The sequence below is a fragment of the Camelus dromedarius genome, chromosome 3 (assembly GCF_036321535.1).
Source record: "Camelus dromedarius isolate mCamDro1 chromosome 3, mCamDro1.pat, whole genome shotgun sequence".
NCBI classification, from domain to species: domain Eukaryota; kingdom Metazoa; phylum Chordata; class Mammalia; order Artiodactyla; family Camelidae; genus Camelus; species Camelus dromedarius.
The window spans coordinates 103,281,768-103,298,155 of NC_087438.1; the positions used below are offsets into that span (position 1 = coordinate 103,281,768).

Sequence of the window (16,388 nt, forward strand, 5' to 3'; positions counted from 1 at the left end):
TTACAGTAATTATTGTAATAGGGTTTATTTGAGTTCCTGAAAAGGTAATTGAACAGAGAGATGAGCAGTCTCCTCCTCTGAGTCTATTTGCTGATATAAGTTTAGTGCAAAAGCAGGTGGGTGTCCCATCGGCCCCTAAACAGTGACCAGTGGCGGGGACTGTAACTGCCCGTAGCACAGGCTGCCTTCCCCATGCACTAGAAAGCCTACCCCAGCCCTGCCTGCTAAGTGTGAAGCACACAGTGGGGGCAGGAAGGGCTTGGTGAAGCTGTCAACAATAGGATGGGCAGGCAGTTAAAAGCACCATAGGCATCTGGATCTTTAAAGGAAGTGGACCCTCCTAGGAGTCATTAAAAGAGTTCCTCTGGGAGGGCAGTAACAACCCACCACCTGATTGCTTTCTTTGGATGTACTTCCAACTGAGTCACCCCAGAAGAGATGCTGTTCTTTGCTGCATCACGGCATGACTGCCAGTTGCTACTAGAAAATGGCTTTTTACAATGGCTTGCTGGGGTGTGTGTGTATGAAGGGAAGAGGCTGGCCACAGGGGAGGGAGCCACAGAGCAGGATGAAACTTCTAGCAATCTATTCCCAGCCTCTGGCACACTGTTGTGTTCTATTATGCTGTGTGTGTGTGTGTGTGTGCGCGCGCGCGCACGCATACATCAGCAGTATTCATCTACTTCTGAAAAACAGGTCCAAATCTCATTTATTTCTATTAGAAAATTATTCTTCAGGCGTAACTTAGATTCTCTGAAAGCATTTTACCTTTCAAACACCAAAACCTCTTTGGAGAGAATTAAAATGGAAAATGTGTAAATGAGCACTTCTCCAAATTAAACAGTTTGTGGCTGAGAAGACCAAATTAGCCTTTTCTAGGGTGCACAGTACAATACAATGGCCCTGGTCTTTGTTCTTGAGTAAAAAATTTGAGAGAGGAAAACCATTCTAGAATGAATAACCTCCAAGTGCTAATCTTGCAAAATGAATGCTTGTGACTCATTAATATTTGTAAGTCATCTAGTTGTTGTTTTTTTTTTTTTTGCTATTTTGAAAAACAAACTACAGGAAGTACTAATTAATAAAAGATATCATGTCTTATTAACGTTCATAGAGTAATTACCAAAATCACAAATCCATCTGCTAAGTAGTCAGCAAACAAGACAAATGACCATGCTCAGTTAAACAGATTAGCAAATGCCTTTGGGAGTATAATCTAATAGCCCCAACTAAGCCATGAATCAAGCAGCTACTTCTTTTGCCACGAGGACAGGCCACCATAATCCTGTCCTCCGTGTGAGGCAACACAGAGCAGTGGAGGCAGCTGGCAAGTGGCCGTCTCTGGAGAGAAGGCAACTCATGCAAGTGTCAATGCTATTCATGTAACTTTCTCTTACAGCCTTTGTACTGACACAGCAGATTTGGTTCCTTTAAAAGATATAAGAGAAAAGACCCAAAAGATGTCACCTAAAGTTAAGCACAATCCCAGTAGCTTCCACATGTCAAATGCCTACCAGCGAGTCTTCTCAGCTCCCCACACAGAGAAGAAATTTCACCTTCCTGCCAACCTCCACGTCGTCTCATTCCTATATTTCTTCTCCGACATCAGTCACCTGCACACAGTTTACACCTTCTCTCCTAGACAGGCATCTAAAGAACAGAAACCAAGTCTTCCTAATCTTTCAATGACAACAACAATAGATAATAATGATGATGACGATGGTTGTGATGAATATGTCACTAGAATGAGTGCTTTAATTTATTTAACTTTTAGTTCTTTAATTTTTGTCATTTAACATTCACAATAGCTGCACAATAACATTCACAATTGAGGTACCTCCTCACTTCACACACATGAGGCAACTGAGGCTGAGAGAGGCCAAGCAACAGAGCTGGGATTCATTTCTAGGCCTGAAAGATTCCAGAGCCTTGTTCTGAAGCACTGTGCTAGACTGTACCCATCCTGTACAGCACCTAGGTCAGAGCCAAGTACACAGCAGACACGGATCTACGTCAGTGGAATAAGTGAACATCTTAATATCTACTCACCCCTGGATCCCCTTGGTAGTTAAGGTAGAATCTTTGCAGTTTTCACTTTCCTGTGTATTTTTCCTAGGTGTGCATGATGTTAAGGGTTATTATGAGTACCAGATATCTCAAAATGTCAATAAAAGCTCCCCTTACCTTTTTTACATCAGAAAATAAACACCTCTCCCGGACTCTACCTCCTAGTTCAGTGTCTGCCAGGATGATATTCACAATGGGGCACATTTGATGGCTTTGCATTTGTATTGATGTTACTCACATGTTGGACTGCAAGCTAGATGGCAGGAGGCAGCCCAGTGTTCTCGGCACCTCCACCCAGCTCTCTTCATCATCCTGGGGTCTACAGTCACATGTCATCATGTCACCAGCTCAGGACCTGGTGGCTGCTGACTTCACAATAGTCAATGTTTCCTATTGGTGTGGAGGAGTGGGCTCTGCCTGGTTTAACCATCTCAGCCCACCATCTTCTCCCTCCATCCAGTCACAGTATCTCTACCATGCAGCTCCTGTGCTTGGAAGACATACACCCACTGAGCCCCAGAGTAGAACTCAGATTGGCTTAAGCCAATTAGCACACTCCACTGGTCTTGCTATAGCGAATAGTTCAAGACAGAAGACTTGGTTCAAGCCAGTGAGAAATACGGAGACGTTTGCAGGGCCTACTGGAAAAATGCTTCCAAGCTCAAAGAGCACTCCCAGGAAAGAAACTCTTTCTCCTTGCTGGACATTTATGTAAAACAAGAAAGATCCAGAAGGTAGGGGAAATCATTCTGAAACTGTGAATTCAACCTTAGGACAAAGCAAGATACTACAGAAGACCAAGAAGAAAAATGGAAACAAATTCTTTTTGATGACATAGCTGAGCTCTTTAATCAAACCCTGCTCCAAAGCTTGCACTATTTCCATTTTTCAGCTACATGAGAGTCTGAATTCTTTTTTTCTTTTTTGATGAAGCCTGTTTTGAGCCAGTTTTTTTTTTCTGACTGGAAACTGAAAGATTCATATTATATCTGGGTGACAACTTGATTCATGCTCATCATAATATTAACTTACTTTTTTTCAGAATAGCAAGTATGACAGTGGTCTGAAGGACCATAGGGACCACAGCTTATCACAAGCTGTAAGCACATAGATTTTACCTGTCAAAGCCTGAGTAGAATGGCATGCGTGATTTAGGGCTATGATCTCATACAGTAGGTGTGTTTGACACTGGTGAACCACATTCCAGTCAAGACTTTCTATGGTAGTCATAAAGCCTCATTATGAAGATGTGGTGAGATCACTGCACAACTGGACCAAGAAGTAATGGCTGCCCTAACAAGCAGATCAGCTCATGCTAGCCCAATCCCACAAAGACCCTTCTTGGGTTTCATATGTATAAAACATTTTCAAATGAATTAATAAATATTAGTTACTTAGAGAATGATTTCTTCTCTGAGACCTCCATGCTGCCTTTACTTACAACAACAATTGCCCTAGAAAACCATGATGCCAGGACAAATAAGGGAAGTTCAGGTTTTCATGCAAAACAACCTGCAAAGTGGAATCACAGCTGCCTTCTTATGTTGATGTGACAGTTTGGATATGATCTCTTGGACTTCTAGTTGCAAAGGATGGGTCCTTCCCAAATGCTGAAGATTTTGGATCTAAGGACAGGAAAGGAGAAGACAACAGGGGAGACTAGAGCAGAAGGAATTGAATCTCCAAAGGATGTTTATCAAAAGAGTGAGCAAATGGGACATGGTAATCTCTCGCTACGAGGGTCAGCTTCACGGATTACCAACTTGTGGACTCATACAGGGCCCTTTACTCAGAAGGGCCTCTTGATTATCTTACTGATCTGCAGTCATCATCTTGAGATTCTCAGTATTTTTTGAACAAGGGACCCTGGATCTTCATTTTGACTTCAGTCCACATATTGAGTAGACCGTCCTATTACAGATCTTTAGTTCTCCCTTTACTAAAATCACCCAAGAGCAATAGACATTTTGCCAATGACCTGCCTTTGATTTTCTGTATGTCTCCTATCTTTTTTGATTATCTATTCCTCTTTGCCTTTGTGTTGAACGAATATTTTTAGTGTGACATTATAATTCTTTTGGAGACTTAACTACATTTGGGTGGTTATTTTCTTAGTGGGATTGCAATATGCATTTTAATTTATCACAGCCTTCTTTACATTAATACTAACTTGATTCTGGAAAATACAGTAAATTTTCTCCAGTGTAATTCCATTCCCCCCTTACCTTCCTTGTGCTATCATTATATTTATTAAATCTACATGTGTTATAAGCTCAACAATAGTGTTAATACTATTGTTTCATTCAATCTTATGTCTTTTAAAGAAGTTGGGGAAAGATGAGAAAAAATATATCATGGACTCTTTTATGCTATCCCATATATTTATTATTTGGGGTGCTCTTTATTTCTTCCTGTGGATCAGTGTTAACTTTCTGGTGTCTCTTCCTGAAGGACCTTCATCCTTCAGTATATCTTACAAGACAGATCTGCTAGCAACAAAATTTACTCAGTCATTGTGTATTGGGGAATGTCTGTATTTTCCCTTCATTTTTGAAGAATAGTGTTGTCAGTGCTAGCATACTTGTTTGACAGCATGTTTCTCTGTGCACTCTGAATACGTCATTCTGCTGCCTTCTGGCCTCCATGGATTTAGATGAGAAGCCAGCTGTTAACTGTATTAATGCTTGCCTTCAAGATTCTCTCTTCATTTTAGGCATAGAACAATTTGACTGTGATATGTCAAGGTGTGGATCTATTTGTATTTATCACTTTTGAGTTTCTTTGAACTTCTTAGATGTGTGGAGTAACACTTTTAAAAATCAAGTTTGGGAAGTTTGGGGCTATTACTTTTTTTCAAATAATTTTTCTGTCCCCTTCTCTTCTCTCCCTGTGGGATTCCCTATCCATTGGTGTTGCTATGCCTGATCTTTAAAGATACAGGGTTCTGAGGCTCCATGCATTTTACTTCAGCCATTTGTCTGTCTATTCTTCAGGTTGGATAATTTCTATTGATTTATATAGCTCAGTTACTCTTCTGTTCTCTCAAACCTGCTGTTGAGCCCTTTAGCAAATTTTTCTTTACAGTCATTGTACTCTTCAGCTACAGAATTTGCACTTGGTACTTTAAAAATAATTTCTATATCCTTATTAAGAATCTCTATTTGTTGATCTATTATTGCCACACTTTCCTTTAATTCTTTAAATATGGTTTCCTTTGGTTCTTTAAAAATATTTGTGATGGTTGCTTTGAAGTCTTTGTCTACTAATATCTGGACATTGAGAGACAATTTCTATGAACTGATTTTTTTCTCGAGTATAGGCCACACTTTCTTGGTTCTTGGCATGTCTCATATTTTCTTTTCTTAAAAGCAGAACATTCTAGATAATATATTGCAGCTACTCTGAATTCTGGTATATTTTCCCTTGGAGGTTGTTTTTGCTGGCTTTTTGTTTAGTAACTTGCCTGGGCTAAATCTGTGAAATATGCTTCCCCTGTAATCACTTATGCCTCTGCTACTTTGTGGTTGTAGTGGTTGTTTAAAATACATATTCTTCATCTTATTTTTAAATCTAGCTTGCCATAGGATGCTCCTGTGTCTGTACAGCTTGATGGTCAGCTAAGGGCTACACGCCCGCTGTGCTCAAACACCTCAAACCAGTAAGGTTTCCATCCTCTACTGCTGGGCTTGTTTATGAGTGGTGGAGCACACTTCAGGTTCAGGCTGTTTTCAAGCCTCCCTGGGTTTTAACTTCTGCTGAGCTCTTTCAAGTCATCTATGCTCATGCATTCAGACCTAGGATTAACCAGAAGAGTGTGAAAGGCTTGTGCCATCTTCAGTCTCCACTGTACACGTCCATAGCCTCAGCCAGGAATATGCTGTCCCAGCTGGAAATGCAACTTCAGGCTGATGGAGCCTGTGTTCCTCCCCACTCACCCACCCTCAGGGTAATGATCTCTATTGCCAGCTTCGGTGAGTGTGCACATTGTCCACCTTTCCAAACGGGGTGAGTCTCCTTAACATTGGCAGAGAAGCAGCTGCTCATCATGGCTTTCCCTAGCTTGGCAGAACCTACAAGCTGGGGTGAAGTTGATGAGAAGCCCTAGGATAGAGCTTCATGGATTTCCACTCTTCTGATGTGAAGTTCAGTGATTTTTAAAGCAGGAACACTTCTCAGATTGTTGTATGTTCTTGGTTGATTTCCAAAGCACTGAATGAGCGTATTTGTCCATTTTCCTAGCATTATGGTTGCATTTGGGGGAGGACTTGCCCAATTTCCTCAAAGAACCATAACTAAAAGTTCAACCCTGCCTTGGGCTTTGACTTTGCCCATCTGCGTCTCAAGTCCACAAATTTTGTAGATCCTCCTGCTTGGTACAGATCATATTTTGCTCTATTCTTCTCTTGTGGATACCCTTTCACGCACTTAAGTCCAATATATGCTAATGGCTCAAGAGCAATACAATCTTTCTTACACATGTAAGATCATTTCAGCAACAAGAGATATCCTGCTATTGCTATAAACCAGACAAACTGGCTCGCAACTAGTTGAAAACATTCAGTACACTCTCCAGATACCACTTGCTCTGTTCTTAGTCCCGTGGGCTTCCCTTTAGGCAAAGAATGGCAACTACCTGATGCTGCCCTGCTTGCTGTCATTCAGGGCTCCACAACGGCAGCAGACATCGCTAATCAGTTGCAACTTTCTTTCCCACTAAGCCCAGATTTATGGCCCCAGAACCCTCCTCAAGCAGAATGCCAGGCATCCATCATGTGGTTCAGGAGATGGGATGGTTTAGCTGTAACTTCAGGTCCCCAAAGCTGAAGGTTATAATTCTTCAACTACCTGCACTGCCTCCACCCAGCAGTCAAGGCTTTGGATTTGGTGTCCTTTCTTATTTGGGCTCTGCTGGTTTGGCTCCGTTTACCTTCTAGACTTCTGCACTTACTCCCTGGGTAATTTCTTATATTCTCATGACTTTAAATTCTATCCACTCATTGGCCCTTCTTAAATGTATCTTTTTAGACTAGGTCTCTTTCCCAAATCCCAACTAACTACATATCTTCTCCACTTGGAAGTCTTAAGGACATCTCCAAGTGACCATGCCCCAAATGGAACTCCTGATTCCCCCACCTGAAATCACCCTGCTAGGGTTTCTCTATCTTGATGGATATTAAATGTATTCTCTCGCATGCTCATACCAAAAAACTCAAGAGTCATCCTTGGTTCTGCTCATTCTCTCTCACACCATCAGGAAATCCTACTGGCTCTACCTTCAAAATAAATCAGAACCCTCTCCTCCTCACCACTGGCACTGCTACCAATCTGGTCTGAGCCACAACAGCTATCAAAGGATTATCACAACCGACTTGACTACTAACTTTGCTTTTTTTTTTATTCTGTACTCAACATAGTATCCAGAGTGGTCCTTGATCCTGGTATTCCATATTCAACATACTAGCCAGGAGGATCCTCTTCGAAAGTAAGGCTAATTGTGTCACTCTTCTGCTCAAACCATTCCAGCGGCTTCCCACTTCACTTAGGATAAAAGGATTTTCAGTGACTTACAACACCTTACATGGCCCTGTACCCCCTTTCATTGACTAATCTCATCTTTCACTATATTGCCTCTTCTTTCCAGGTATGCTGGCCTCCTTGATACTGCTTGAAAATACTATACTGGCCTTTTGAATACTTTGCATTGGCAGTTTCCACTTTCTGAAATGCTTGTACCTCAGATGTCCATGTGGCTAATTCTCTCACCTCCAAGATTTTGCTTAAATACCACCTTCTCAATGAAGCCCACCCTGATCACCCTATTTCAAACTTCTGACCTGTCCTCTCCATCTGCCTCTCCCATGCTGCCATTTTTTCTTATTCCTATTCCACATACCTCTCACCCTTTTCTACACTCTTTTTCCTTCCATAGAATATCACTTTCTACTGGATGGTAGAATTTAATGTATTACCCTTATTTATTTTCTGTTTCCCTCCTCTCTAGAATGTAACTCAAAAAGGGCAGGAATTTTTGTTTTGGTCATTGACATTATCTCACAGTTTCTAAGTAAGTACCTGGTACATCAAAAAAAATCAAAAACAAAAAAACATAGGTATTCAAAAAAATTGTTGAATGAATGAAGCCGGGGTGGATCTATGGTTCTGATATAGGTAGGTATTTTTGACAACAAAGACAGAACATGAGAACAGTTCCCCCCAAAATTTCATGGGTAAAAGAGTTCGAAGAAATGTCAAGAGAACCTTCTTAAAAAAGAGAAGTCACTGGTTAAGAAAAATTAAATGGGATATTATAACCTCATCTTGGCAAGTCCTGGGATATATTAGTATATTAAAGGTTCTGAGAAGTCCTGCAGGCAATAAAGGCAAAAAATAGGATTAACTTTATCTTTCTCTGGATTCTTTCGGGATTACTTTATTTTTGATTTTCTAGAGTGTGAACATGATATGCTTAGGTGAAGGATTTGGGGCATTTATCCTGCCTGTTATTCTCCAGGCTTCTAGGATCTGTAGTTTCATGTCTGACAATAATTGGGGGAAATTCTTAGTCATTATTGTTTCAAATATTTCTTCTGTTTTTTTCTTTCTTCTTCTTATTCCCATTATGTGTATGTTATACCTTCTGTAGTTATCTCACAGTCCTTGAATATTCTGTTCTTTGTTTTATTTACTTTTCAGTTTTCAAGGATCCTATTAACATATCCTTTAGCACAGAGATACTTCCTCAGCTGTGTCCAGGCTTCTAAAAAGCCCATCAAAAGCATTCTTCATTTCTGTTATAGTGTTTTTCACGTCTAGCATTTTTTTTTTCAGTTCTTTCTTAGGATTTTCACCTCTCTGCTTACATTGCCCATCTATTCTTACATACTGTTTACTTTATCCATTAAAGCTCTTAGCATATTAATTACAGTTGTTTTAAATTCCTAGTCGGATCATTTCAACATCTCTGCCATATCTGGCCCTGATGCTTGCTTTGTCTCTTCAAGTTGTGTTTTTTGCCTTTTAGGACACCTTGTAATCTTTTCTTAATAGCTGGGTATAAAGTACTGGGTAAAAGGAACTGTTAGAAATAGGCCTTCAGTAATGTAACGGGGAGACGAGAGGAGAGGGGAAGCATTGTATCGTCCTATGATTAGATCTCTGTCTTTTGATGAGCCATTGGCTCTGGGCTATGAACTTCATTAATGTTTACCAGTTTGTCTTTCCTCTTCAGTGGGACAAGATGGCTAAAGTGGCCTGGAGTTGGGTGTTTCCCTTCCTCCAGGTCAGTGAGGCTCTGATAAAACCCCAGGATGTTAGGCTGTGGTTAACCAGTTCCTCCTGAGGGTAGCCCTTGTTAAGAAGAACAGAATATGCTCTGGCATATTTCAGAATGGTTCCTTTTCCCCTTCTCCTGCTGGAAGGACATGGAATTTTTCTCTGCTTTTTATGGTGAGAACTTTGGTGACCTCCTGGAGGTAAATTTCACAAAATCGTGGACCCCCTATGACTAGGCTCCCTTGGAGTTTTTAACTCTGAGACTTGTCCACACAGAGCCTCTAGCAATTCATCAATTACAGTTTAGACTTTCCCACCCTGGCACTGGTTCTCAGAGTAGTTTCCACTTGTGAGTCTCTGCTCTGCTAAGTCAAGACTCCCTGTATTCATCTGCCTGTCTCTCCATAAGGGCAGCAATTTACACCGTGTCCTCCCCTCTCCCACAGATCTAAGAAGAGTCATTGATTTTTTTCAGTTTGTTCAGTTTTGTATTTACTGTTATGGTGGAATGGCAACTTCCAAGCTCCTTACTGTGGGACTGGAAACTGGAAGTCTTAACTTTTGTTGGACACAACATCAAACTTAGGAAAAAAGGTTTATGTATTATCATGTATAAGGGAAATGAGGAGCAGTTGTCAGTGTGGGTGGGCTCCGGAGACAGAAAGCTGTGTTTGTAGTTTGGCTTTGCCATTCATGAGAATTGTATTTGTATCTCTAAGCCTTAGTTCTCGTATTTGTAAAATGGAGGTGGTAACTATATCACAGTTTGGAATACCTATAATAACAAACACTCCCACCATTTTTTAAACTAGACAGCAGTCTGAATGCCTATGATCTACCAGGTGTTATCCTAGATGCTGGAGACGCCAAAGCAGAAACTGGCCCCTGGCCTCGTGGAGCTGATGTTCTATAGGCAAGAGACAGACTAGAAACATGTAAACTAGTAAGTGATCATTTTATCATTTTCTAGTGGTGATAGTAGTATGAAGAAAGTAAATCAGGATGATGTGATAGAGAGGGATAGAGGGCTGCCTTAGATTGGATAGCCTAGAACAGGGGACACCTGCACTGAGAGCTGAACAGCGAGCACCCAGCCAAGCCACAATCTTTCTGGAATAAAACAGCACCACAGCAGAGGGAAGAACAAGGACAGAGGTGTAAAGGCAGAAGTAAGTTTGGCTCAGTCAGGATTGGATGAAAAGTCCACGTGGCTGATCATGAGAAGTACAGGAGAGAAACGGCACCTATATAGCTTTCAATGACAGTTACATCTCTGGACCCTTTGTTGAGGGGTGACCTCTCAATTTATCATCCTTTTTTGGGAGGAACGGGAAGGAGAGTGGTCCTAGAGAGGTTCTAACAGTAACCCAGTGGTCTGGGGAGGAAGGGGGATGCAATTATCAGAGCCCTGGTATTCAGGGGGATGGGACCAGCCTGTTTTGAGCAGGTTTCCAGGTTGGGGTGGTGACCATTGCTCTCCACCACCCACCAAAAAGGGCAGTGGAGTTAGGTGGATATGAATAATCAACCTAGAGGATAAAAGAATATGAATTAAAAACTCAGAAGAAAAGGTCCATACCTGGGTGTTAATGACATTGTGGTTCCCCTGATCTCTAGTGCTCTCATTTCTGTCAAAGCCTACACTCATTTCTCTTAGTCAACACATTTGTCTAAAAATTCTCTCTTGTGTATTCTTTCTCCACCTCCCTCTTTTTGGAGGATGGAGACATGTCTCTTGGGTCTAAACTAAATATCCAAGAAAATGCTCAGCAAACACCACATGCTGTTACTTTTGACTCATAAAAGCCCAATTACTCATCATACCATAATTAAGTCCTTCTCCAGACACAAAACCCTCCGCACATGCCCAGTGAATATAAATTTTCACTGGTGTTCATTTGACCTTGTCAAAATAGCCTGAAAATTCTGTCCCTCTGGTGCCAAGGATAATTTTTTTTAGCGCTCTTTTCCATAACAATAGTTGAAAGCAGGAGAAAGTGATATCTCTGTAACTCAAACCAGATCCTTGTGCAATAACACACGGGCAAGCGGCAACGTGATGAAGTTGTTTCACGTGGGCGTGCTCTTGTTCCTCAACTTCATGTTTCTGAAGGCAGAGCCGACCTGTTTGTTATTCTTCAGCTCCACAATGGGAAAGGGAGGTGAGAGGATAGCTGACCTCCCTGCAGCTTCGGACAAGATTTCTTAAGAAGAATGCTTCCTCGCAACAGGCCTCCTTTGGAAATGTTCAGAAATACTCTCGCTCATCTCTCCTTTATAAATAGGCAGCATTTCTTAACTCATCTCAGTCCAGTCAAGGGTACCTAATGGCATCAACTCAAAGATTCAGGGCTTGTTGGCCTTATAGGGATTTGACCCAGATGTCATCTTCCTTCTTTCTCAAGTTCTTGGCTTCTGAGGCATTTCATTATTCTTAGCAACTCTATCAGAGGGTTGGCATAGAAGAGAAAGTTCAGGCCACTTCTAGCTCTACATTAGCAAGCATGAGGAAAGTCTGGCTGGGTGGTAAAAAAGTTTGAAATTGTCCAAAGTGAGGTCTGAGGATTCTCTGTAGGTTTTCATTCTACTCATCTTGTCTTGTTTTATCAGGAATAATTGAACACTGACTACAGATTATCTTAATTGCTGACTAATAAAGAAGTTACTTGCTCAGATCTTCAGTGTAGACCATCATGGAAGTTGACTTGTGTATGTGATTGAACATGTGGGCACACCCGTGTGTATGCATTTGTTCATGGGTGTGCACACACATGTGTGAGTTTTGTTTCTTTTTAATGTGGGTATAAATGGATTAATCTAAACTCTTTTCTACAACCTCCAGCAGCTAATCCAGCTCTGGTTGTTAGCAACAATCTTGTATATATCCCGCCATTCTCCCCAAGGCATCAGGAGAGGTCCAAACTCTTTGGACCTTCCTTAGTATGTCTGTGCTTAATTATTTAGACTGGCTCAACCCACTGACTCTGGAACTATTCACACCATGTCACTCCATTTCTTTTTTTATTTATTTCACAATCATTTCCAGGGAATCAGGATTCTTAAATTCAAATCCTTTTGTGTTTTAGAGCTTGTCAAGCGATCAGCCCACCCATCAATGTTCTATCCTAGTTTTAAGGGATCGGTAAATTACCTAAGATCAAACCTTTGGACAACAGAAGCCACAAAGAGAGTGAAGAGTCCAGCGGTCCAGGTGGCTACATCCTTTCCTCCAGTTGAGGTCTTCTATATGAGCATCACATTTGTGATAGTGATACACGAGGTCACAGAGCAGCGAGAAAAGGAAAACTAACCACCCAGGAGATGCCAAGAGATGCCTCCTGATGAGGTGTGACAAGAGAAAAGCCTTGAGGAGGAGGGAAGGGAGAGAAAGTGAAATCCATCAGAGATATTATAGCTGTGCAGGTACGAAAGCAGCCCTGAGCATCTGAAGGACAGTCTACGAAATGATGTTTCTTTACCTGTAACAGCATTAAGCATGCTAAAATGTCCATGTGGGAATTAGAGTGTATGCTATTTTAATTAAAGCTAATTGTATTCTATGTTGGAGTTGTTAACTAATTCTGTTGCTCTCTGAAAAACTCCAGTATTAAAAAAAAAAAAATAGCCTTTGCTTCAGCAGCTGAGATTTCAAGTAAAAGGGATTGGAAAATAATCCCATGTGTTTCCAGTTGGTTGAATTGTTTGCTTGTAAAGTTATTTCCTAAGATTTTTTTTTCAATTAACATATTAGATCCTTGAGGAGTACGCTGGATAAATGCCCAAGTTACTCTTTGGTTAAGTAGAAAAGCACAAAGACTCTGTTCTGGGAACCCAATCCTCTGATTAGTGAGCAGGTCAGACCTCACCTTAATTATTTCTTTTAAAAATCAAAAGACTTTTCATGATTATTTGAGAGAGTATTTTTTTTCCCATTCTCTATCAGATAAGCATTTTGGCTATGGTTACTGATTCTTGGGTAAAAATGAAAGAAAAAGCCAAACCTATTATCAACCATACTTGTGATGGTATTAGTGATTGCTTTGTTTTGTTCTGAAATTTCTACTTCAGGCAGAGTTCCAAGCATCTAGATAGAAGCAAAATGAAACATGTAAACTAGGAGCATGTGGCTTATTGTGACAAATAGACCCTATGAAGAGTTAGAAGAGGTAACGTTTTACAAGTGAGGGGGGAAAAATGTGTGTACGTGTGTGGGGGTGACTAGGGGTAATTTTGGCCTCGAAGAATGTGTGTATGTACAACTCTACTAGGTTTTGCCGCAGCTCAAATTTTAAAGCCAAATATTTGAAACTTAGATCTTATTTCATCAAAGCTGAAAGAGAAATCAGAGAAGAGAACACACATTTTTTTGAGTCAGAGGTGTTGTTAAGGTGCACCAGGTCTCTAAGTGGTAATGTCTGTCAACAGGCAGGGCTGGCCTGGATTCAGAATGATGGAGACGGAGAGACTTGCCTTTGGTTTTGAAAAAATAGATGAGAAGTCATCACTCTCTCACTGCCACGCATTCCTGCTTTACCAGTTACTGTTGATTCGTTTATGCATTTATTCTTTCATTCCACTATTATGTGTTGAATGTCTACCAGATACAGGGCACTAAAGACACGACAGTAAGCCAGACAGACTTACACTCAGTCCTTACAGTCTAATGAAGGATGCAGACAATTACACCAGACTTAACTACGCTGCATGATTCATGCTAACATGGGGGAGGGCTGTACCTCTGGGAGCACTTAGTAGGTCCACGAACAATATTTGGGGATGGTGTTGAGCTGTCAGGAAATAAATTCCCTGAGGAAGTGGCATTTCAGCTGAGGCCCCGGAAGTGTGCGCCAGGTAAGGGAGAAGAGGGGAAAAAATGTTCTAATGGTGTTTTGCTGGAACTAAAAGAAGTTTGGTACAGCTTAGGTATAAAGTTTGCAAGAGGATGGAAGAAAATATGGCTGGAGGAGTGAGAAAATCTTAAGAGTCATGCAGAGTTGAGACCTGACTTCTGAGGTCCACATAGGCTTAGAATCAGACAGAGCTAGGCTTGACTCAGAGTTCTGATCTTTCCCATCAGCTTGGACAAGTGACTTCACTTCACAGCCTCATTTTTCTTATCTATATAATAGGGATATATCAACTTCATAGGATTGCTTGGAAAATTAAATGATGGAACATGTCTCTACCTGGCAGATCAGAGCAGTCAATAAATGGGAGCTATCGCTGTTATGGCCATGAATGGCATTCTTAAGAGGAATAACATCTCAGAGAAAGTAAACTCTCTTGTCATCATTTTGGGCATCAGCAAAGCTAGATGTGTTGACATTTTGGGGTGGGGTAACTTCCCGATAAGACTTAGTTACTTGTTCTTTATGAGAGATTAATTTTACCTTTAGTTCCAAGAGAGCAAAGATTTCCCAATATAAGCAGTGAAGTCACTCGACAGAATATCACTGTAGGCATTATGTCCATCCACCATTATACTCATCGTCCTGGTCATTCACGCTGCTTAATAAGACCCTCAATCTACCATCACATCCCCCTTTGAGTGGACATGGGAAGTTAAGTGAAATAAACCAATGACCCTATACAAGCATTCCCAATATGTGATAGTTTCTTTTTGTTATCAGCCTTAAGACTCCTGGTAAGTAGGAAAAAATAGCCAAGACATGGAAGCAGCCTAAATGTCCATCAAAGATGAATGGATAAAGAAATTGTGGTGTGTCTATATATATATACACAATGGAATGCTACTCAGCCATAAAAAGAATGAAACAATTCTATCTGCAGCAACATGGATGGACCTAGAGATTATCATACTAAGTGAAGTAAGTCAAAAAGAGAAAGACAAATACCATAGGATATCACTTATATGTGGAATCTAAAACATGAAACAAATGAACTTGTTTACAAAACAGAAACAGAGTCCACAGACATAGAAAACAAACTTATGGTTACCAAAGGGCAAAGGTGGGGAGGGATAAATTCAGAGTTTGGAATTAGCAGATATAAACTACCACATATAAAATGGATAAACAACAAAGTCCTACTGTATAGCACAGGGAATTATATTCAATAGCTTGTCATAACCCATAATGATAAGGAATCTAAAAAAGAATATATACATGTATAACTGAATCACTTTGCAGTACACCAGAAACTAAAACAATGTTGTAAATCAACTATACTTCAATTAAAAAACCCAGCCCTAGACAGTTATTACAATGAATGGTTTCGAAAAGAAAGATGGGTCTATTGAAATTCTCACAGTCATTTCCATTGCTTTTCACATCACTAGGCTCAACAAAACCTCTCTCTATAGATAGGAGGGCACTCACAGAGGGAACAAGCCAAAAGAAGTCTGTTGTCTCATTTGTTTAGCCCCAAAGACCATGGGCTTGGTTTTTCTGTAGGAGCGCCGTGAACCTGCAGTACTGAGCATTTATTCCATGCCAGGTACCCAGGATCACAGAGATAAAGGACACACTTCATGCCCTCCTAAAGGCCATTGGTTGCCGTGGGAGACAGATAGCCAGTAAGTTAGCATTTTTTTCAGTGTTTTCCAATGGCCAGTGCCTGGGCTAAGTGATTTACATATTTTATTAGAGTTGATAGTCTAAACAACTTTTTGTACTAGGCAATGTTAATTTCAATTTGCAGGTAAGAAAACTGAGATTTAAGAGTTGTACCTAGCAACCTGCCCAAGGATAGACAGGTAAGATGTGGCAGAGCTGGAACTGAGCAGAGGCTATCTTATCTCAGAGCCCTGTGTTTGAGTGCTAGGCCACCCCACTCCCCAGTTCCTGACGGCGTGTAAGGAGCTTACTATGATGTGTGGTGTCCAGTGTACTAACTACGATGGAACCAATGTTGACAGAAGGCAGAGAGAGAGGAGGGGAGCGATGGAGCAATTTCCCAAGGTGGGTGCCCTCTGCATGGAGTTTTGAGGGCCGAGCAGGAGTTGGCCAGGTGAGAAGTGTGAGGAAAGGAGCCACTCTCTGAGTGAGAGTGAACACCATTTCAACCTCCTTCAAGAAGAGGATGACTTT

General features: G+C 40.9%; 1 protein-coding gene across 8 annotated transcripts in view; it reads right to left on the reverse strand.

The window, feature by feature from the left end:
- The window catches only part of PPP2R2B (protein phosphatase 2 regulatory subunit Bbeta), a 424,199-nt gene that overhangs the window by 302,306 nt on the left and 105,505 nt on the right, over nt 1-16,388 (reverse strand). The gene's annotated exons all lie outside the window — the stretch shown is intronic.